Here is a 24736-nt window from a genome sequence, read left to right as displayed (position 1 = left end):
CCGGGAGACCCCATACACAGGACACACAGGGGCCACATACCGGGAGACCCCATACACAGGACACACAGGGGCCACATACCGGAGACCCCATACACGGGACACACAGGGGCCACATACCGGGAGACCCCATACACGGGACACACAGGGGCCACATACCGGGAGACCCCATACACAGGACACACAGGGGCCACATACCGGGATACCCCATACACGGGACACACAGGGGCCACATACCGGGAGACCCCATACACGGGACACACAGGGGCCACATACCGGGAGACCCCATACACAGGGGCCACATACCGGGAGACCCCATACACAGGACACACAGGGGCCACATACCGGGAGACCCCATACACAGGACACACAGGGGCCACATACCGGGAGACCCCATACACGGGACACACAGGGGCCACATACCGGGAGACCCCATACACAGGACACACAGGGGCCACATACCGCAGACCCCATACACGGGACACACAGGGGCCACATACCGGGAGACCCCATACACAGGACACACAGGGGCCACATACCGGAGACCCCATACACGGGACACACAGGGGCCACATACCGGGAGACTCCATACACAGGACACACAGGGGCCACATACCGGGAGACCCCATACACAGGACACACAGGGACCACATACCGGAGACCCCATACACAGGACACACAGGGGCCACATACCGGGAGACCCCATACACAGGACACACAGGGGCCACATACCGGGAGACCCCATACACAGGACACACAGGGGCCACATACCGGGAGACCACATACACGGGACACACAGGGGCCACATACCGGGAGACCCCATACACGGGACACACAGGGGCCACATACCGGGAGACCACATACACGGGACACACAGGGGCCACATACCGGGAGACCCCATACACAGGACACACAGGGGCCACATACCGGAGACCCCATACACGGGACACACAGGGGCCACATACTGGGAGACCCCATACACGGGACACACAGGGACCACATACCGGAGACCCCATACACGGGACACACAGGGGCCACATACCGGGAGACCACATACACGGGACACACAGGGGCCACATACCGGGAGACCACATACACGGGACACACAGGGGCCACATACCGGGAGACCACATACACGGGACACACAGGGGCCACATACCGGGAGACCCCATACACAGGACACACAGGGGCCACATACCGGAGACCCCATACACGGGACACACAGGGGCCACATACCGGAGACCCCATACACGGGACACACAGGGGCCACATACCGGGAGACCCCATACACGGGACACACAGGGGCCACATACTGGGAGACCCCATACACGGGACACACAAGGGCCACATATCGGGAGACCCCATACACGGGACACACAGGGGCCACATACCGGGAGACCCCATACACAGGACACACAGGGGCCGCATACTGGGAGACTCCATACACGGGACACACAGGGGCCACATACCGGGAGACCCCATACACAGGACACACAGGGGCCACATACCGGGAGACCCCATACACAGGGGCCGCATACTGGGAGACCCCATACACAGGACACACAGGGGCCACATACCGGGAGACCCCATACACGGGACACACAGGGGCCACATACCGGGAGACTCCATACACAGGACACACAGGGGCCACATACCGGGAGACCCCATACACAGGACACACAGGGGCCACATACCGGGAGACCCCATACACAGGGGCCACATACCGGGAGACCCCATACACAGGACACAGGGGCCACATACCGGGAGACCCCATACACAGGACACACAGGGGCCACATACCGGGAGACCCCATACACAGGACACACAGGGGCCACATACCGGGAGACCCCATACACAGGACACACAGGGGCCACATACCGGGAGACCCCATACACAGGACACACAGGGGCCACATACCGGGAGACCCCATACACAGGACACACAGGGGCCACATACCGGGAGACCCCATACACAGGACACACAGGGGCCACATACCGGAGACCCCATACACGGGACACACAATGGCCACATACCGGGAGACCCCATACACAGGACACACAGGGGCCACATACCGGGAGACCCCATACACAGGACACACAGGGGCCACATACCGGAGACCCCATACACGGGACACACAGGGGCCACATACCGGGAGACCCCATACACGGGACACACAGGGGCCACATACCGGGAGACCCCATACACAGGACACACAGGGGCCACATACCGGGAGACCCCATACACAGGACACACAGGGGCCGCATACTGGGAGACTCCATACACGGGACACACAGGGGCCACATACCGGGAGACCCCATACACAGGGGCCACATACCGGGAGACCCCATACACAGGGGCCGCATACTGGGAGACCCCATACACAGGACACACAGGGGCCACATACCGGGAGACTCCATACACAGGACACACAGGGGCCACATACCGGGAGACCCCATACACGGGACACACAGGGGCCACATACCGGGAGACCCCATACACAGGACACACAGGGGCCACATACCGGGAGACCACATACACGGGACACACAGGGGCCACATACCGGGAGACCCCATACACAGGACACAGGGGCCACATACCGGGAGACCCCATACACAGGACACACAGGGGCCACATACCGGGACACCACATACACGGGACACACAGGGGCCACATACCGGGAGACTCCATACACGGGACACAGGGGCCACATACCAGAGACCCCATACACGGGACACACAGGGACCACATACCGGGAGACCACATACACGGGACACACAGGGGCCACATACCGGGAGACCCCATACACAGGACACACAGGGGCCACATACCGGGAGACCGCATACACAGGACACACAGGGGCCACATACCGGGAGACCCCATACACAGGACACACAGGGGCCACATACCGGGAGACCCCATACACAGGACACACAGGGGCCACATACCGGGAGACCCCATACACAGGACACAGGGGCCACATACCGGGAGACCCCATACACAAGACACAGGGGCCACATACCGGGAGACCCCATACACAGGACACACAGGGGCCACATACCGGGAGACCCCATACACAGAACACAGGGGCCACATACCGGGAGACCCCATACACAGGACACACAGGGGCCACATACCGGGAGACCCCATACAGGGGACACACAGGGGCCACATACCGGGAGACCCCATACACAGGACACAGGGGCCACATACCGGGAGACTCCATACACAGGACACAGGGCCACATACCGGGAGACCCCATACACAGGACACACAGGGGCCACATACCGGGAGACCCCATACACAGGACACACAGGGGCCACATACCGGGAGACCCCATACACAGGACACACAGGGGCCACATACCGGGAGACCCCATACACAGGACACACAGGGGCCACATACCGGGAGACCCCATACACAGGACACAGGGGCCACATACCGAGAGACCCCATACACAGGACACACAGGGGCCACATACCGAGAGACCCCATACACAGGACACAGGGGCCACATACCGGGAGACCCCATACACGGGACACACAGGGGCCACATACCGAGAGACCCCATACACGGGACACACAGGGGCCACATACCGGGAGACCCCATATACAGGGGCCACATACCGGGAGACCCCATACACGGGACACACAGGGGCCACATACCGAGAGACCCCATACACGGGACACACAGGGGCCACATACCGAGAGACCCCATACACAGGACACACAGGGGCCGCATACTGGGAGACTCCATACACGGGACACACAGGGGCCACATACCGGGAGACCCCATACACAGGGGCCACATACCGAGAGACCCCATACACAGGACACACAGGGGCCACATACCGGGAGACCCCATACACAGGACACACAGGGGCCAAATACCGGGAGACCCCATACACAGGACACACAGGGGCCACATACCGGGAGACCCCATACACAGGACACACAGGGGCCAAATACCGGGAGACCCCATACACAGGACACACAGGGGCCACATACCGGGAGACTCCATACACAGGACACACAGGGGCCAAATACCGGGAGACCCCATACACAGGACACACAGGGGCCACATACCGGAAGACCCCATACACGGGACACACAGGGGCCACATACCGGGAGACCCCATACACAGGACACACAGGGGCCAAATACCGGGAGACCCCATACACAGGACACACAGGGGCCACATACCGGGAGACCCCATACACAGGACACACAGGGGCCAAATACCGGGAGACCCCATACACAGGACACACAGGGGCCACATACCGGGAGACCCCATACACGGGACACACAGGGGCCACATACCGGGAGACCCCATACACAGGACACACAGGGGCCACATACCGGGAGACCCCATACACAGGACACACAGGGGCCACATACCGGGAGACCCCATACACGGGACACACAGGGGCCACATACCGGGAGACCCCATACACGGGACACACAGGGGCCACATACCGGGAGAGACCCCATACACAGGGGCCACATACCGAGAGACCCCATACACAGGACACACAGGGGCCACATACCGGGAGACCCCATACACAGGACACACAGGGGCCACATACCGGGAGACCCCATACACGGGACACACAGGGGCCACATACCGGGAGAGACCCCATACACAGGGGCCACATACCGAGAGACCCCATACACAGGACACACAGGGGCCACATACCGGGAGACCCCATACACGGGACACACAGGGGCCACATACCGGGAGAGACCCCATACACAGGGGCCACATACCGAGAGACCCCATACACAGGACACACAGGGGCCACATACCGGGAGACCCCATACACAGGACACACAGGGGCCACATACCGGGAGACCCCATACACGGGACACACAGGGGCCACATACCGGGAGACCCCATACACGGGACACACAGGGGCCACATACCGGGAGACCCCATTCACAGAACAAAAGTAGGAGACTGAAGCCATTCTGGAATCTGAGGTGTTAGAATTTCTCACAGTTACAAATTTACATTCACATTTTTTGGAACCTCCATGGGAGGAAGAGTGACCCCACGTAATGGTCCTTATGAAGGAGTCTGTGAGGCTTGGTCTTGGTCATTTCGAGGCATAGACTAATCCCCCAGTAGAGAGCAGGGCCCTCTCCTCTCTCAGTACAACCCTCCTTCTATTGACAACCACCATCTTTCTTCTATTCTGTACCACTGTCACAATGAACTAGAATAGTGACAATGAACCAGACTAGACAATGCAAAAGTGAAGACAGGCGCTTAGGCTACGTTCACATTTGCGTTGTGCGCCGCTGCGTCGGCGACGCAATGCACAACGCAAATAAAAATGCACCAAAACACATGCAAAAACGCAGCATTTTGCGACGCATGCGTCCTTTTTTGCCGAAATTTGGACGCAAGAAAAATGCAACTTGTTGCGTTTTCTGCGCCCGACGCTTGCGGCAAAAAAAACGCATGCGTTGCACAACGCATGTCCATGCGTCCCCCATGTTAAATATAGGGGCGCATGACGCATGCGTCGCCGCTGCGTCGCCCGACGCAAACACGCAAAACGCTAATGTGAACGTAGCCTTAGAAATAAATCCTGTAAGGGCAATTAAAGAAGAAGGCACTTCAGCTGAACGCACGCTGGGGTGGTGGCACCACAACTCCCAGGTAAATCCTGCTATGTGGAGGACCGCTCTACTGCCTACAATAGTCTTCAGACATACCTCAGGACATTGGGGTGTTGGTGTTGTACTCTCTTGGACTACTTAGTACCATTTACTAGTTTATTTATATGGGACAACCAGCCACAGTCTGCTCTCCTGGGTATTTATCATGCATCATTCCATTCTGCTTGTCCAGATCTTTGCCTTTCTGTAGTTGTGGTGCCATATTCTGACCATTTGCAGTCATCACCTACTTATACACTTTTTATGAATGTACCATGTTTGAATATTGACCTTTTAATGCTACATTCTGGAGCTTACAAATGTAAGGAGGGAAGGAGGAGCGGGGGGCTCACGGATCCGGACACAACTAGGTGATCCATCCTGGGGCCATTATCCTCAGAGAAGCCTCCTACACCACAAAGGGTGCTGCTAGGAAGAATGGACCCTCAACCCTCTTCAATCTGGCTTCCGCTCTTTACACTCTACTGAAACTGCCCTCACTAAAGTCTCTAGTGACCTACTAACAGCTAAATCTAATGGTCACTACTCCATGCTAATTCTCTTGGATCTCTCTGCAGCATTCGACACTGTGGATCATCAGCTCCTCCTCACTATGCTCCGCTCCATCGGCCTCAAGGACACCGTTCTCTCCTGGTTCTCCTCCTATCTCTCTGACCGATCCTTCACTGTATGTTTTGCTGGTTCCTCCTCCTCTCACCTTCCTCTTACTGTTGAGGTTCCTCAAGGATCAGTCCTAGGCCCCCTACTCTTCTCGTTGTATACTGCCCCTATTGGACAAACAATCAGTAGATTTGGTTTCCAGTACCATCTCTATGCTGACAACACCCAATTATAAACTTCTTCTCCTGTTATCACGCCGACCTTCTTAGAAAACACCAGTAATTGCCTTACCGCTGTCTCTAACATCATGTCCTCCCTCTATCTGAAACTGAACCTGTCAAAAACTGAACTCCTCGTGTTTCCTCTCACCCCCCACATCCAATCACTGGCTCGTTCTTCTTATCTGCACCTCAAAAACATTTCTAGAATTCGCCCTTTTCTTACTTTCGACTCTGCAATAACTCTTACTGTTTCACTTATTCATTCTCGTCTGGACTATTGTAAGCCTCTACTAATCGGCCTCCCTCTTACCAAACTCTCCCCGCTCCAATCTGTCCTGAATGCTGCAGCCAGGATCATATTCCTCACCAACCGTTACACGGATGCCTCTACCTTGTGCCAGTCATTACACTGGTTACCCATCCACTCCAGAATCCAGTACAAAACTACCACCCTCATCCACAAAGCACTTCATGGCTCAGCACCACCCTACATCTCCTCCCTGGTATCAGTCTACCACTCTACCCGTGCCCTCCGCTCCGCTGATGACCTCAGGTTAGCATCCTCAATAATCAGAACCTCCCACTCCTGTCTCCAAGACTTTACACGTGCTGCGCCGATTCTTTGGAATGCACTACCTAGGTTAATATGATTAATCCCCAATCCCCACAGTTTTAAGCGTGCCCTAAAAATGCATCTGTTCAGATTGGCCTACGACCTCAACGCATTAACCTAACTATCCCTGTGTGGCCTATTTATATAAAAAAAACCTAAACAGGTTCCTCGTATCATGTTCTCATACACTTCATGCAGTTAATAGCCCTCTGTGTCTGTACTGCTACATACTTAGGCTGATAACTGGTTCATGGAAACAGGAAACAGGAACAGGATTTTTCCTCTCTGAACCCTGTTCACACAGGTTATATACAGATGATCAGGTTTTTAAATACATCAGATAGGGATTGCATACATTAGTTAGGACTGCTCTGATATGGGTATACCGTGAAGATTGGTAGAGCAGCTTAGTATACATTTTTTGCAAAAAACGTATCAACCAAATACCCTGTTTTTTACATCTTTTACTAGCACTTGCGGATTACTGGAACATTTTTTCAAACTGAGTGTTTTTGGTTTTACTATTCTCTTTTGTGTCTTCTGATAACTGGTTCATGCAGCTTTACATGAACACCCGAGCCTTACACTATGGCTGGTCCGAATAACTAAAGCAATTGTTACCATCCACCTCTTGTGTCTCCCCTTTTCCTCATAGATTGTAGCTTGTGCGCAGCAGGACCCTCATTCCTCTTGTATCTGGTGATCGGGGCCCTCACTCCTCCTGTATCTGGTGATCGGGGTCCTCGCTCCTCCTGTATCTGGTGATCGGGGCCCTCGCTCCTCCTGTATCTGGTGATCGGGGCCCTCATTCCTCCTGTATCTGGTGATCGGGGCCCTCACTCCTCCTGTATCTGGTGATCGGGGCCCTCACTCCTCCTGTATCTGGTGATCGGGGCCCTCACTCCTCTTGTATCTGGTGATCGGGGCCCTCACTCCTCCTGTATCTGGTGATCGGGGCCCTCACTCCTCCTGTATCTGGTGATCGGGGCCCTCACTGCTCCTGTATCTGGTGATCGGGGTCCTCACTCCTCCTGTATCTGGTGATCGGGGCCCTCACTCCTCCTGTATCTGGTGATCGGGGTCCTCACTGCTCCTGTATCTGGTGATCGGGGCCCTCACTCCTCCTGTATCTGGTGATCGGGGCCCTCACTCCTCCTGTATCTGGTGATCGGGGCCCTCACTCCTCCTGTATCTGGTGATCGGGGCCCTCGCTCCTCCTGTATCTGGTGATCGGGGCCCTCACTCCTCCTGTATCTGGTGATCGGGGCCCTCATTCCTCCTGTATCTGGTGATCGGGGCCCTCACTCCTCCTGTATCTGGTGATCGGGGCCCTCATTCCTCCTGTATCTGGTGATCGGGGCCCTCACTCCTCCTGTATCTGGTGATCGGGGCCCTCACTCCTCTTGTATCTGGTGATCGGGGCCCTCATTCCTCCTGTATCTGGTGATCGGGGCCCTCACTCCTCCTGTATCTGGTGATCGGGGCTCTCACTCCTCTTGTATCTGGTGATCGGGACCCTCATTCCTCCTGTATCTGGTGATCGGGGCCCTCACTCCTCCTGTATCTGGTGGTCGGGGCCCTCGCTCCTCCTGTATCTGGTGATCGGGGCCCTCACTCCTCCTGTATCTGGTGATCGGGGCCCTCACTCCTCTTGTATCTGGTGATCGGGGCCCTCATTCCTCCTGTATCTGGTGATCGGGGCCCTCACTCCTCCTGTATCTGGTGATCGGGGCTCTCACTCCTCTTGTATCTGGTGATCGGGACCCTCATTCCTCCTGTATCTGGTGATCGGGGCCCTCACTCCTCCTGTATCTGGTGATCGGGGCCCTCACTCCTCCTGTATCTGGTGAACGGGGCCCTCACTCCTCCTGTATCTGGTGATCGGGGCCCTCATTCCTCTTGTATCTGGTGATCGGGGCCCTCATTCCTCCTGTATCTGGTGATCGGGGCCCTCACTCCTCTTGTATCTGGTGATCGGGGCCCTCATTCCTCCTGTATCTGGTGATCGGGGCCCTCATTCCTCCTGTATCTGGTGATCGGGGTCCTCACTCCTCCTGTATCTGGTGATCGGGGCCCTCACTCCTCCTGTATCTGGTGATCGGGGCTCTCACTCCTCCTGTATCTGGTGATCGGGGCCCTCATTCCTCCTGTATCTGGTGATCGGGGCCCTCACTCCTCCTGTATCTGGTGATCGGGGTCCTCCCTCCTCCTGTATCTGGTGATCGGGGCCCTCATTCCTCCTGTATCTGGTGATCGGGGTCCTCCCTCCTCCTGTATCTGGTGATCGGGGCCCTCATTCCTCCTGTATCTGGTGATCGGGGCCCTCACTCCTCCTGTATCTGGTGATCGGGGCCCTCACTCCTCCTGTATCTGGTGATCGGGGCCCTCACTCCTCCTGTATCTGGTGATCGGGGTCCTCACTCCTCCTGTATCTGGTGATCGGGGCCCTCACTCCTCCTGTATCTGGTGATCGGGGCCCTCATTCCTCCTGTATCTGGTGATCGGGGCCCTCATTCCTCCTGTATCTGGTGCTCGGGGTCCTCACTCCTCCTGTATCTGGTGATCGGGGCCCTCACTCCTCCTGTATCTGGTGATCGGGGCCCTCACTCCTCCTGTATCTGGTGATCGGGGCCCTCATTCCTCCTGTATCTGGTGATCGGGGCCCTCATTCCTCCTGTATCTGGTGCTCGGGGTCCTCGCTCCTCCTGTATCTGGTGATCGGGGCCCTCACTCCTCTTGTATCTGGTGATCGGGGCCCTCATTCCTCCTGTATCTGGTGATCGTGGCCCTCACTCCTCCTGTATCTGGTGATCGGGGCCCTCATTCCTCCTGTATCTGGTGCTCGGGGTCCTCACTCCTCCTGTATCTGGTGATCGGGGCCCTCACTCCTCCTGTATCTGGTGATCGGGGCCCTCACTCCTCCTGTATCTGGTGATCGGGGTCCTCACTCCTCCTGTATCTGGTGATCGGGGCCCTCACTCCTCCTGTATCTGGTGATCGGGGCCCTCATTCCTCCTGTATCTGGTGATCGGGACCCTCATTCCTCCTGTATCTGGTGATCGGGGCCCTCACTCCTCTTGTATCTGGTGATCGGGGCCCTCGCTCCTCCTGTATCTGGTGATCGGGGCCCTCACTCCTCCTGTATCTGGTGATCGGGGCCCTCATTCCTCCTGTATCTGGTGATCGGGGCCCTCACTCCTCCTGTATCTGGTGATCGGGGCCCTCACTCCTCCTGTATCTGGTGATCGGGGCCCTCACTCCTCTTGTATCTGGTGATCGGGGCCCTCGCTCCTCCTGTATCTGGTGATCGGGGCCCTCACTCCTCCTGTATCTGGTGATCGGGACCCTCATTCCTCCTGTATCTGGTGATCGGGGTCCTCACTCCTCCTGTATCTGGTGATCGGGGCCCTCACTCCTCCTGTATCTGGTGATCGGGGCCCTCACTCCTCCTGTATCTGGTGATCGGGGCCCTCACTCCTCCTGTATCTGGTGATCGGGGCCCTCACTCCTCTTGTATCTGGTGATCGGGGCCCTCATTCCTCCTGTATCTGGTGATCGGGGCCCTCATTCCTCCTGTATCTGGTGATCGGGACCCTCATTCCTCCTGTATCTGGTGATCGGGGCCCTCACTCCTCCTGTATCTGGTGATCGGGGCCCTCACTCCTCCTGTATCTGGTGATCGGGGCCCTCGCTCCTCCTGTATCTGGTGATCGGGGCCCTCATTCCTCCTGTATCTGGTGATCGGGGCCCTCACTCCTCCTGTATCTGGTGATCGGGGCCCTCACTCCTCCTGTATCTGGTGATCGGGACCCTCATTCCTCCTGTATCTGGTGATCGGGGCCCTCACTCCTCTTGTATCTGGTGATCGGGGCCCTCGCTCCTCCTGTATCTGGTGATCGGGGCCCTCACTCCTCCTGTATCTGGTGATCGGGGTCCTCACTCCTCCTGTATCTGGTGATCGGGGCCCTCACTCCTCCTGTATCTGGTGATCGGGGCCCTCACTCCTCCTGTATCTGGTGATCGGGGCCCTCACTCCTCTTGTATCTGGTGATCGGGGCCCTCATTCCTCCTGTATCTGGTGATCGGGGCCCTCATTCCTCCTGTATCTGGTGATCGGGGCCCTCATTCCTCCTGTATCTGGTGATCGGGGCCCTCGTTCCTCCTGTATCTGGTGATCGGGACCCTCATTCCTCCTGTATCTGGTGATCGGGGCCCTCGCTCCTCCTGTATCTGGTGATCGGGGCCCTCACTCCTCCTGTATCTGGTGATCGGGGCCCTCACTCCTCCTGTATCTGGTGATCGGGGCCCTCACTCCTCCTGTATCTGGTGATCGGGGCCCTCACTCCTCCTGTATCTGGTGATCGGGGCCCTCGCTCCTCCTGTATCTGGTGATCGGGGCCCTCACTCCTCCTGTATCTGGTGATCGGGGCCCTCGCTCCTCCTGTATCTGGTGATCGGGGTCCTCACTCCTCCTGTATCTGGTGATCGGGGCCCTCATTCCTCCTGTATCTGGTGAACGGGGCCCTCACTGCTCCTGTATCTGGTGATCGGGGTCCTCACTCCTCCTGTATCTGGTGATCGGGGCCATCATTCCTCCTGTATCTGGTGATCGGGGCCCTCACTCCTCCTGTATCTGGTGATCGGGGCCCTCACTCCTCCTGTATCTGGTGAACGGGGCCCTCACTGCTCCTGTATCTGGTGATCGGGGCCCTCATTCCTCTTGTATCTGGTGATCGGGGCCCTCACTCCTCCTGTATCTGGTGATCGGGGCCCTCACTCCTCCTTTATCTGGTGATCGGGGCCCTCACTCCTCCTGTATCTGGTGATCGGGGCCCTCACTCCTCCTGTATCTGGTGATCGGGGCCCTCATTCCTCTTGTATCTAGTGATCGGGGCCCTCACTCCTCCTGTATCTGGTGATCGGGGCCCTCACTCCTCCTGTATCTGGTGATCGGGGCCCTCACTCCTCCTGTATCTGGTGATCGGGGCCCTCATTCCTCTTGTATCTAGTGATCGGGGCCCTCACTCCTCCTGTATCTGGTGATCGGGGCCCTCACTCCTCCTGTATCTGGTGATCGGGGCCCTCACTCCTCCTGTATCTGGTGATCGGGGCCCTCACTCCTCCTGTATCTGGTGATCGGGGCCCTCACTCCTCCTTTATCTGGTGATCGGGGCCCTCACTCCTCCTGTATCTGGTGATCGGGGCCCTCACTCCTCCTGTATCTGGTGATCGGGGCCCTCATTCCTCTTGTATCTAGTGATCGGGGCCCTCACTCCTCCTGTATCTGGTGATCGGGGCCCTCACTCCTCCTGTATCTGGTGATCGGGGCCCTCACTCCTCCTGTATCTGGTGATCGGGGCCCTCACTCCTCCTGTATCTGGTGATCGGGGCCCTCGCTCCTCCTGTATCTGGTGATCGGGGCCCTCGCTCCTCCTGTATCTGGTGATCGGGGCCCTCGCTCCTCCTGTATCTGGTGATCGGGGCTCTCACTCCTCCTGTATCTGGTGATCGGGGCCCTCACTCCTCCTGTATCTGGTGATCGGGGCCCTCACTCCTCCTGTATCTGGTGATCGGGGCCCTCACTCCTCCTGTATCTGGTGATCGGGGCCCTCATTCCTCCTGTATCTGGTGATCGGGACCCTCATTCCTCCTGTATCTGGTGATCGGGGCCCTCACTCCTCCTGTATCTGGTGATCGGGGCCCTCGCTCCTCCTGTATCTGGTGATCGGGGCCCTCATTCCTCCTGTATCTGGTGATCGGGGTCCTCGCTCCTCCTGTATCTGGTGATCGGGGCCTTCATTCCTCCTGTATCTGGTGATCGGGGCCCTCACTCCTCCTGTATCTGGTGATCGGGGCCCTCACTCCTCCTGTATCTGGTGATCGGGGCCCTCATTCCTCCTGTATCTGGTGATCGGGGCTCTCACTCCTCCTGTATCTGGTGATCGGGGCCCTCATTCCTCCTGTATCTGGTGATCGGGGCCCTCACTCCTCCTGTATCTGGTGATCGGGGCCCTCACTCCTCCTGTATCTGGTGATCGGGGCCCTCACTCCTCCTGTATCTGGTGAGCGGGGCCCTCATTCCTCCTGTATCTGGTGATCGGGGCCCTCATTCCTCCTGTATCTGGTGATCGGGGCCCTCACTCCTCCTGTATCTGGTGATCGGGGCCCTCACTCCTCCTGTATCTGGTGATCGGGGCCCTCATTCCTCCTGTATCTGGTGATCGGGGCCCTCGCTCCTCCTGTATCTGGTGATCGGGGCCCTCGCTCCTCCTGTATCTGGTGATCGGGGCCCTCCCTCCTCCTGTATCTGGTGATCGGGGCCCTCATTCCTCCTGTATCTGGTGATCGGGGCCATCACTCCTCCTGTATCTGGTGATCGGGGCCCTCATTCCTCCTGTATCTGGTGATCGGGGCCCTCACTCCTCCTGTATCTGGTGATCGGGGCCCTCATTCCTCCTGTATCTGGTGATCGGGGCCCTCACTCCTCTTGTATCTGGTGATCGGGGCCCTCACTCCTCTTGTATCTGGTGATCGGGGCCCTCACTCTTCCTGTATCTGGTGATCGGGGTCCTCATTCCTCCTGTATCTGGTGATCGGGGCCCTCACTCCTCTTGTATCTGGTGATCGGGGCCCTCACTCCTCTTGTATCTGGTGATCGGGGCCCTCACTCTTCCTGTATCTGGTGATCGGGGCTCTCACTCCTCCTGTATCTGGTGATCGGGGCCCTCATTCCTCCTGTATCTGGTGATCGGGGCCCTCACTCCTCCTGTATCTGGTGATCGGGGCCCTCATTCCTCCTGTATCTGGTGATCGGGGCCCTCACTCCTCCTGTATCTGGTGAGCGGGGCCCTCATTCCTCCTGTATCTGGTGATCGGGGCCCTCATTCCTCCTGTATCTGGTGATCGGGGCCCTCGCTCCTCCTGTATCTGGTGATCGGGGCCCTCGCTCCTCCTGTATCTGGTGATCGGGGCCCTCACTCCTCCTGTATCTGGTGATCGGGGCCCTCATTCCTCCTGTATCTGGTGATCGGGGCCATCACTCCTCCTGTATCTGGTGATCGGGGCCCTCATTCCTCCTGTATCTGGTGATCGGGGCCCTCACTCCTCCTGTATCTGGTGATCGGGGCCCTCATTCCTCCTGTATCTGGTGATCGGGGCCCTCACTCCTCTTGTATCTGGTGAGCAGGGCCCTCATTCCTCCTGTATCTGGTGATCGGGGCCCTCACTGCTCCTGTATCTGGTGAGCGGGGCCCTCATTCCTCCTGTATCTGGTGATCGGGGCCCTCATTCCTCCTGTATCTGGTGATCGGGGCCCTCGCTCCTCCTGTATCTGGTGATCGGGGCCCTCACTCCTCCTGTATCTGGTGATCGGGGCCCTCACTCCTCCTGTATCTGGTGATCGGGGCCTTCACTCCTCCTGTATCTGGTGATCGGGGCCCTCATTCCTCCTGTATCTGGTGATCGGGGCCATCACTCCTCCTGTATCTGGTGATCGGGGCCCTCACTCCTCTTGTATCTGGTGATCGGGGCCCTCACTCTTCCTGTATCTGGTGATCGGGGCCCTCACTCCTCTTGTATCTGGTGATCGGGGCCCTCATTCCTCCTGTATCTGGTGATCGGGGCCCTCGCTCCTCCTGTATCTGGTGATCGGGGCCCTCGCTCCTCCTGTATCTGGTGATCGGGGCCCTCACTCCTCCTGTATCTGGTGATCGGGGCCATCACTCCTCCTGTATCTGGTGATCGGGGCCATCACTCCTCCTGTATCTGGTGATCGGGGCCCTCACTCCTCTTGTATCTGGTGATCGGGGCCCTCACTCTTCCTGTATCTGGTGATCGGGGCCCTCATTCCTCCTGTATCTGGTGATCGGGGCCCTCACTCCTCTTGTATCTGGTGATCGGGGCCCTCACTCCTCTTGTATCTGGTGATCGGGGCCCTCACTCTTCCTGTATCTGGTGATCGGGGCTCTCACTCCTCCTGTATCTGGTGATCGGGGCCCTCATTCCTCCTGTATCTGGTGATCGGGGCCCTCACTCCTCCTGTATCTGGTGATCGGGGCCCTCATTCCTCCTGTATCTGGTGATCGGGGCCCTCACTCCTCCTGTATCTGGTAAGCGGGGCCCTCATTCCTCCTGTATCTGGTGATCGGGGCCCTCATTCCTCCTGTATCTGGTGATCGGGGCCCTCGCTCCTCCTGTATCTGGTGATCGGGGCCCTCGCTCCTCCTGTATCTGGTGATCGGGGCCCTCACTCCTCCTGTATCTGGTGATCGGGGCCCTCATTCCTCCTGTATCTGGTGATCGGGGCCATCACTCCTCCTGTATCTGGTGATCGGGGCCCTCACTCCTCTTGTATCTGGTGATCGGGGCCCTCGCTCCTCCTGTATCTGGTGATCGGGGCCCTCACTCCTCCTGTATCTGGTGATCGGGGCCATCATTCCTCCTGTATCTGGTGAACGGGGCCCTCACTCCTCCTGTATCTGGTGATCGGGGCCCTCACTCCTCCTGTATCTGGTGATCGGGGCCCTCATTCCTCCTGTATCTGGTGATCGGGGCCCTCACTCCTCTTGTATCTGGTGATCGGGGCCCTCGCTCCTCCTGTATCTGGTGATCGGGGCCCTCACTCCTCCTGTATCTGGTGATCGGGGCCCTCACTCCTCCTGTATCTGGTGATCGGGGCCCTCATTCCTCCTGTATCTGGTGATCGGGGCCATCACTCCTCCTGTATCTGGTGATCGGGGCCCTCACTCCTCCTGTATCTGGTGATCGGGGCCCTCGCTCCTCCTGTATCTGGTGATTGGGGCCCTCACTCCTCCTGTATCTGGTGATTGGGGCCCTCACTGCTCCTGTATCTGGTGATCGGGGTCCTCGCTCCTCCTGTATCTGGTGATCGGGGTCCTCACTCCTCCTGTATCTGGTGATCGGGGCCCTCATTCCTCCTGTATCTGGTGATCGGGGCCCTCACTCCTCCTGTATCTGGTGATCGGGGCCCTCATTCCTCCTGTATCTGGTGATCGGGGCCCTCACTCCTCTTGTATCTGGTGATCGGGGCCCTCGCTCCTCCTGTATCTGGTGATCGGGGCCCTCACTCCTCCTGTATCTGGTGATCGGGGCCCTCACTCCTCCTGTATCTGGTGATCGGGGCCCTCATTCCTCCTGTATCTGGTGATCGGGGCCCTCACTCCTCCTGTATCTGGTGATCGGGGCCCTCGCTCCTCCTGTATCTGGTGATCGGGGCTCTCACTCCTCCTGTATCTGGTGATCGGGGCCCTCATTCCTCCTGTATCTGGTGATCGGGGCCCTCACTCCTCCTGTATCTGGTGATCGGGGTCCTCACTCCTCCTGTATCTGGTGATCGGGGCCCTCACTCCTCTTGTATCTGGTGATCGGGGCCCTCACTCCTCCTGTATCTGGTGATCGGGGCCCTCACTCCTCCTGTATCTGGTGATCGGGGCCCTCGCTCCTCCTGTATCTGGTGATCGGGGCTCTCACTCCTCCTGTATCTGGTGATCGGGGCCCTCATTCCTCCTGTATCTGGTGATCGGGGCCCTCACTCCTCCTGTATCTGGTGATCGGGGTCCTCACTCCTCCTGTATCTGGTGATCGGGGCCCTCACTCCTCTTGTATCTGGTGATCGGGGCCCTCACTCCTGTATCTGGTGATCGGGGCCCTCACTCCTCCTGTATCTGGTGATCGGGGCCCTCACTCCTCCTGTATCTGGTGATCGGGGCCCTCACTCCTCTTGTATCTGGTGATCGGGGCCCTCACTCCTCCTGTATCTGGTGATCGGGGCCCTCACTCCTCCTGTATCTGGTGATCGGGGCCCTCACTCCTCCTGTATCTGGTGATCGGGGCCCTCGCTCCTCCTGTATCTGGTGATCGGGGCCCTCACTCCTCCTGTATCTGGTGATTGGGGCCCTCACTGCTCCTGTATCTGGTGATCGGGGTCCTCGCTCCTCCTGTATCTGGTGATCGGGGTCCTCACTCCTCCTGTATCTGGTGATCGGGGCCCTCATTCCTCCTGTATCTGGTGATCGGGGTCCTCACTCCTCCTGTATCTGGTGATCGGGGCCCTCATTCCTCCTGTATCTGGTGATCGGGGCCCTCACTCCTCCTGTATCTGGTGATCGGGGCCCTCACTCCTCCTGTATCTGGTGATCGGGGTCCTCATTCCTCCTGTATCTGGTGATCGGGGCCCTCACTCCTCCTGTATCTGATGATCGGGACCCTCATTCCATCTGTATCTGGTGATCGGGGCCCTCGCTCCTCCTGTATCTGGTGATCGGGGCCCTCACTCCTCCTGTATCTGGTGATCGGGGCCCTCGCTCCTCCTGTATCTGGTGATCGGGGCCCTCACTCCTCCTGTATCTGGTGATCGGGGCCCTCACTCTTCCTGTATCTGGTGATCGGGGTCCTCACTCCTCCTGTATCTGGTGATCGGGGTCCTCACTCCTCCTGTATCTGGTGATCGGGGCCCTCACTCTTCCTGTATCTGGTGATCGGGGCCCTCACTCCTCTTGTATCTGGTGATCGGGGCCCTCACTCCTCCTGTATGTGGTGATCGGGGCCCTCACTCCTCCTGTATCTGGTGATCGGGGCCCTCGCTCCTCCTGTATCTGGTGATCGGGGCCCTCGCTCCTCCTGTATCTGGTGATCGGGGTCCTCACTCCTCCTGTATCTGGTGATCGGGGCCCTCACTCCTCCTGTATGTGGTGATCGGGGCCCTCACTCCTCCTGTATCTGGTGATCGGGGCCCTCGCTCCTCCTGTATCTGGTGATCGGGGCCCTCACTCCTCCTGTATCTGGTGATCGGGGTCCTCAGTCCTCCTGTATCTGGTGATCGGGGCCCTCGCTCCTCCTGTATCTGGTGATCGGGGCCCTCACTCTTCCTGTATCTGGTGATCGGGGCCCTCACTCTTCCTGTATCTGGTGATCGGGGCCCTCAGTCTTCCTGTATCTGGTGATCGGGGCCCTCATTCCTCCTGTATCTGGTGATCGGGGCCCTCACTCCTCCTGTATCTGGTGATCGGGGTCCTCACTCCTCCTGTATCTGGTGATCGGGGCCCTCACTCCTCCTGTATCTGGTGATCGGGGCCCTCACTCCTCCTGTATCTGGTGATCGGGGCCCTCACTCCTCCTGTATCTGGTGATCGGGGCCCTCACTCCTCCTGTATCTGGTGATCGGGGTCCTCACTCCTCTTGTATCTGGTGATCGGGGCCCTCACTCCTCTTGTATCTGGTGATCGGGGCCCTCACTCCTCCTGTATCTGGTGATCGGGGCCCTCATTCCTCCTGTATCTGGTGATCGGGGCCCTCATTCCTCCTGGTATCGGTTTTGAACTGTGTTTATTGTTACGCTGTAATGTCTATTGTCTGTACAAGTCCCCTCTATAATTTGTAAAGCGCTGCGGAATATGTTGGCGCTATATAAATAAAATTATTATTATTATATTATTAGAGCAGGGGTGCACGACAGATCAGAGCCGAACACCCCATAATGGGACGGACACATCAGCACTGACACCGCATCATTCCAGCGTTCAATAGAAACAACAGCATCTAAAGGCGTCTGACCGAGCTGGAGTCCGCGAGTCACCAGAGACTTGTGGTCACAGGGTGAGGAACAGGCAGACCAGGGCCCCCAGGTCAGGCAGAGTGTCCTCAGGAAGAAGGAGCTGCATGCACACAGGACACAGCCATGGACAGGAGTCCTGGGCACAATCAGCAGGCTGCGGCCAGGAGCAAGAGCCACAGTCACAGGATTCCAGGCCACCCGTCTGGTCATTTAGGAATTCTCCCGGGACATATGATTATATCCACACAGCCCTTTCCTGTCACCTCCTGTCACCGGCATCTTCCACCCTAATCAGAAAAGACCAAAAGCCAAAATCAAAGAGTCGCTGCATCTGACGGTACCTGCCCCCATCCACGACCCCTCATGTGGTAAACTTTAGGGACTTCCATATAAACGTCGGGGACATGGGGAGGATACACAGAGGACATGAGGCTGGCCTCCTGCTACAGAGGAGAGGGCATAGAGAGTATAACCCCCCAGAGAAAGTGGCAAAATAAATGCCCCTCTCCATCTTGACCCTAGGGGATGACACGAGAAGGAGCGGAAAATCCTGGATCAAAACAAGAATCAATCTGGTATGAAGGGGTTAAATCAGAGAGACGATATTTCTGCATCCATGAGGGTCTCGGTACACCCCCAAATACTGACAGCAGGGATATCGAGAGAGAAAAAGAAATGATCCTAACCCAAGAGCTCACACTCTACAGGACAGAGCACACTGGCAATAATCACCCCATCATCCTCCAAATCTGCAACTTCTTACAATCAGGGGGAGCAGTAAACCTATAAAATGACATCATACACCCAAAAATCGGGAAGTTACTGGTGCCCCCCACGGTATCAATGACCCAGAAGTGGGCAGAGGGTACGCACCGCGCTGGGCTCCCGGCCGTGAGCTGCTGGACTGGTGTGTGAGGCGGACAGGATGGAAGTGGAGCTGGCCGGAGAGGAGGACGAGAGGGGCAGGATGGAGGAGGACGAGAGGGGCAGGATGGAGGAGGACGAGAGGGGCAGGATGGAGGAGGACGAGAGGGGCAGGATGGAGGAGGACGAGAGGGGCAGGATGGAGGAGGACGAGAGGGGCAGGATGGAGGAGGACGAGAGGGGCAGGATGGAGGAGGACGAGAGGGGCAGGATGGAGGAGGACGAGAGGGGAGCGTCCAGGGGCAGGATGGAGGAGGACGAGAGGGGAGCGTCCTGGGGCAGGATGGAGGAGGACGAGAGGGGCAGGATGGAGGAGGACGAGAGGGGCAGGATGGAGGAGGACGAGAGGGGCAGGATGGAGGAGGACGAGAGGGGCAGGATGGAGGAGGACGAGAGGGGCAGGATGGAGGAGGACGAGAGGGGCAGGATGGAGGAGGACGAGAGGGGCAGGATGGAGGAGGACGAGAGGGAAGCGTCCTGGGGCAGGATGAGAGGGGAGCATCCTGGGGCAGGATGGAGGAGGACGAGAGGGGAGCGTCCAGGGGTAGGACGAGAGGGGAGCGTCCAGGGGCAGGATGGAGGAGGACGAGAGGGGAGCGTCCAGGGGTAGGACGAGAGGGGAGCGTCCTGGGGCAGGATGAGAGGGGAGCATCCTGGGGCAGGATGGAGGAGGACGAGAGGGGAGCGTCCAGGGGTAGGACGAGAGGGGAGCGTCCAGGGGCAGGATGGAGGAGGACGAGAGGGGAGCGTCCTGGGGCAGGATGGAGGAGGACGAGAGGGGAGCATCCTGGGGCAGGATGGAGGAGGACGAGAGGGGAGCATCCTGGGGCAGGATGGAGGAGGACGAGAGGGGAGCGTCCAGGGGTAGGACGAGAGGGGAGCGTCCAGGGGCAGGATGGAGGAGGACGAGAGGGGAGCGTCCTGGGGCAGGATGGAGGAGGACGAGAGGGGAGCATCCTGGGGCAGGATGGAGGAGGACGAGAGGGGAGCATCCTGGGGCAGGATGGAGGAGGACGAGAGGGGAGCATCCTGGGGCAGGACGAGAGGGGAGCATCCTGGGGCAGGATGGAGGAGGACAAGAGGGGAGTGTCCTGGGGCAGGATAGAGGGGAGCATCCTGGGGCAGGATGGAGGAGGACGAGAGGGGAGCGTCCAGGGGTAGGACGAGAGGGGAGCGTCCAGGGGCAGGATGAGAGGGGAGCGTCCAGGGGCAGGATGGAGGAGGACGAGAGGGGAGCATCCTGGGGCAGGATGGAGGAGGACGAGAGGGGAGCATCCTGGGGCAGGATGAGAGGGGAGCGTCCAGGGGCAGGATGGAGGAGGACGAGAGGGGAGCATCCTGGGGCAGGATGGAGGAGGACGAGAGGGGAGCATCCTGGGGCAGGATGAGAGGGGAGCATCCTGGGGCAGGATGGAGGAGGACGAGAGGGGAGCGTCCAGGGGTAGGACGAGAGGGGAGCGTCCAGGGGCAGGATGGAGGAGGACGAGAGGGGAGCATCCTGGGGCAGGATGGAGGAGGACGAGAGGGGAGCATCCTGGGGCAGGATGGAGGAGGACGAGAGGGGAGCATCCTGGGGCAGGACGAGAGGGGAGCATCCTGGGGCAGGATGGAGGAGGACGAGAGGGGAGCGTCCTGGGGCAGGATAGAGGGGAGCATCCTGGGGCAGGACGAGAGGGGAGCATCCTGGGGCAGGATGGAGGAGGACGAGAGGGGAGCGTCCTGGGGCAGGATGAGAGGGGAGCGTCCAGGGGCAGGATGGAGGAGGACGAGAGGGGAGCATCCTGGGGCAGGATGGAGGAGGACGAGAGGGGAGCATCCTGGGGCAGGACGAGAGGGGAGCATCCTGGGGCAGGATGGAGGAGGACGAGAGGGGAGCATCCTGGGGCAGGATGGAGGAGGACGAGAGGGGAGCATCCTGGGGCAGGACGAGAGGGGAGCATCCTGGGGCAGGATGGAGGAGGACGAGAGGGGAGCGTCCTGGGGCAGGATAGAGGGGAGCATCCTGGGGCAGGACGAGAGGGGAGCATCCTGGGGCAGGATGGAGGAGGACGAGAGGGGAGCATCCTGGGGCAGGACGAGAGGGGAGCATCCTGGGGCAGGATGGAGGAGGACGAGAGGGGAGCGTCCTGGGGCAGGATAGAGGGGAGCATCCTGGGGCAGGATGGAGGAGGACGAGAGGGGAGCATCCTGGGGCAGGATGGAGGAGGACGAGAGGGGAGCATCCTGGGGCAGGATGGAGGAGGACGAGAGGGGAGCATCCTGGGGCAGGACGAGAGGGGAGCATCCTGGGGCAGGATGGAGGAGGACGAGAGGGGAGTGTCCTGGGGCAGGATAGAGGGGAGCATCCTGGGGCAGGACGAGAGGGGAGCATCCTGGGGCAGGATGGAGGAGGACGAGAGGGGAGCGTCCTGGGGCAGGATGGAGGAGGACGAGAGGGGAGCATCCTGGGGCAGGATGGAGGAGGACGAGAGGGGAGCATCCTGGGGCAGGATGGAGGAGGACGAGAGGGGAGCATCCTGGGGCAGGATGGAGGAGGACGAGAGGGGAGCATCCTGGGGCAGGATGGAGGAGGACGAGAGGGGAGCATCCTGGGGCAGGACGAGAGGGGAGCATCCTGGGGCAGGATGGAGGAGGACGAGAGGGGAGCGTCCTGGGGCAGGATAGAGGGGAGCATCCTGGGGCAGGACGAGAGGGGAGCATCCTGGGGCAGGATGGAGGAGGACGAGAGGGGAGCGTCCTGGGGCAGGATGAGAGGGGAGCGTCCAGGGGCAGGATGGAGGAGGACGAGAGGGGAGCGTCCAGGGGCAGGATGGAGGAGGACGAGAGGGGAGCGTCCAGGGGCAGGATGGAGGAGGACGAGAGGGGAGCATCCTGGGGCAGGATGGAGGAGGACGAGAGGGGAGCATCCTGGGGCAGGATGGAGGAGGACGAGAGGGGAGCATCCTGGGGCAGGATGGAGGAGGACGAGAGGGGAGCATCCTGGGGCAGGATGGAGGAGGACGAGAGGGGAGCATCCTGGGGCAGGACGAGAGGGGAGCATCCTGGGGCAGGATGGAGGAGGACGAGAGGGGAGCGTCCTGGGGCAGGATAGAGGGGAGCATCCTGGGGCAGGACGAGAGGGGAGCATCCTGGGGCAGGATGGAGGAGGACGAGAGGGGAGCGTCCTGGGGCAGGATGAGAGGGGAGCGTCCAGGGGCAGGATGGAGGAGGACGAGAGGGGAGCATCCTGGGGCAGGATGGAGGAGGACGAGAGGGGAGCATCCTGGGGCAGGACGAGAGGGGAGCATCCTGGGGCAGGATGGAGGAGGACGAGAGGGGAGCATCCTGGGGCAGGATGGAGGAGGACGAGAGGGGAGCATCCTGGGGCAGGACGAGAGGGGAGCATCCTGGGGCAGGATGGAGGAGGACGAGAGGGGAGCGTCCTGGGGCAGGATAGAGGGGAGCATCCTGGGGCAGGACGAGAGGGGAGCATCCTGGGGCAGGATGGAGGAGGACGAGAGGGGAGCGTCCTGGGGCAGGATGAGAGGGGAGCGTCCAGGGGCAGGATGGAGGAGGACGAGAGGGGAGCGTCCAGGGGCAGGATGGAGGAGGACGAGAGGGGAGCGTCCAGGGGCAGGATGGAGGAGGACGAGAGGGGAGCGTCCTGGGGCAGGATGGAGGAGGACGAGAGGGGAGCATCCTGGGGCAGGATGGAGGAGGACGAGAGGGGAGCATCCTGGGGCAGGACGAGAGGGGAACATCCTGGGGCAGGATGGAGGAGGACGAGAGGGGAGCATCCTGGGGCAGGATGGAGGAGGACGAGAGGGGTGCGTCCTGGGGCAGGATGGAGGAGGACGAGAGGGGAGCGTCCTGGGGCAGGATGGAGGAGGACGAGAGGGGAGCGTCCAGGGGCAGGATGGAGGAGGACGAGAGGGGAGCGTCCAGGGGCAGGATGGAGGAGGACGAGAGGGGAGCGTCCAGGGGCAGGATGGAGGAGGACGAGAGGGGAGCATCCTGGGGCAGGATGGAGGAGGACGAGAGGGGAGCATCCTGGGGCAGGATGGAGGAGGACGAGAGGGGAGCGTCCAGGGGCAGGACGAGAGGGGAGCGTCCAGGGGCAGGAAGAGAGGGGAGCGTCCAGGGGCAGGATGGAGGAGGACGAGAGGGGAGCGTCCAGGGGCAGAACGAGAGGGGAGCGTCCAGGGGCAGGATGAGAGGGGAGCATCCTGGGGCATGATGGAGGAGGACGAGAGGGGAGCGTCCAGGGGCAGGATGAGAGGGGAGCGTCCAGGGGCAGGATGGAGGAGGACGAGAGGGGAGCGTCCAGGGGCAGAACGAGAGGGGAGCGTCCAGGGGCAGGATGAGAGGGGAGCATCCTGGGGCATGATGGAGGAGGACGAGAGGGGAGCATCCTGGGGCAGGATGGAGGAGGACGAGAGGGGAGCGTCCAGGGGCAGGACGAGAGGGGAGCATCCAGGGGCATGATGGAGGAGGACGAGAGGGGAGCATCCTGGGGCAGGATGGAGGAGGACGAGAGGGGAGCGTCCAGGGGCAGGATGAGAGGGGAGCGTCCAGGGGCAGGATGGAGGAGGACGAGAGGGGAGCGTCCAGGGGCAGGATGGAGGAGGACGAGAGGGGAGCATCCTGGGGCAGGATGGAGGAGGACGAGAGGGGAGCGTCCAGGGGCAGGATGGAGGAGGACGAGAGGGGAGCGTCCTGGGGCAGGATGGAGGAGGACGAGAGGGGAGCGTCCAGGGGCAGGATGGAGGAGGACGAGAGGGGAGCGTCCTGGGGCAGGATGGAGGAGGACGAGAGGGGAGCATCCTGGGGCAGGATGGAGGAGGACGAGAGGGGAGCATCCTGGGGCAGGATGGAGGAGGACGAGAGGGGAGCATCCTGGGGCAGGATGGAGGAGGACGAGAGGGGAGCATCCTGGGGCAGGATGGAGGAGGACGAGAGGGGAGCATCCTGGGGCAGGACGAGAGGGGAGCATCCTGGGGCAGGATGGAGGAGGACGAGAGGGGAGCGTCCTGGGGCAGGATAGAGGGGAGCATCCTGGGGCAGGACGAGAGGGGAGCATCCTGGGGCAGGATGGAGGAGGACGAGAGGGGAGCGTCCTGGGGCAGGATGAGAGGGGAGCGTCCAGGGG

General features: G+C 59.8%; 1 protein-coding gene across 1 annotated transcript in view; it reads right to left on the bottom strand.

The window, feature by feature from the left end:
• The window catches only part of GJC2 (gap junction protein gamma 2), a 139817-nt gene extending 120241 nt beyond the window's left edge, over window positions 1-19576 (bottom strand). The window contains exon 1 of the mRNA XM_069729091.1: window positions 19558-19576. The gene's annotated coding sequence lies outside the window, so the exon portion shown is untranslated. The remainder of the gene's footprint in view (window positions 1-19557) is intronic.
• Between the last annotated feature and the right edge of the window lie 5160 nt (window positions 19577-24736).

Source organism: Ranitomeya imitator, chromosome 6 (genome assembly GCF_032444005.1).
Source record: "Ranitomeya imitator isolate aRanImi1 chromosome 6, aRanImi1.pri, whole genome shotgun sequence".
NCBI lineage: Eukaryota > Metazoa > Chordata > Amphibia > Anura > Dendrobatidae > Ranitomeya > Ranitomeya imitator.
Note: the sequence above shows the minus strand (reverse complement) of the source record. Positions and strands in the feature narration are given on the sequence as shown.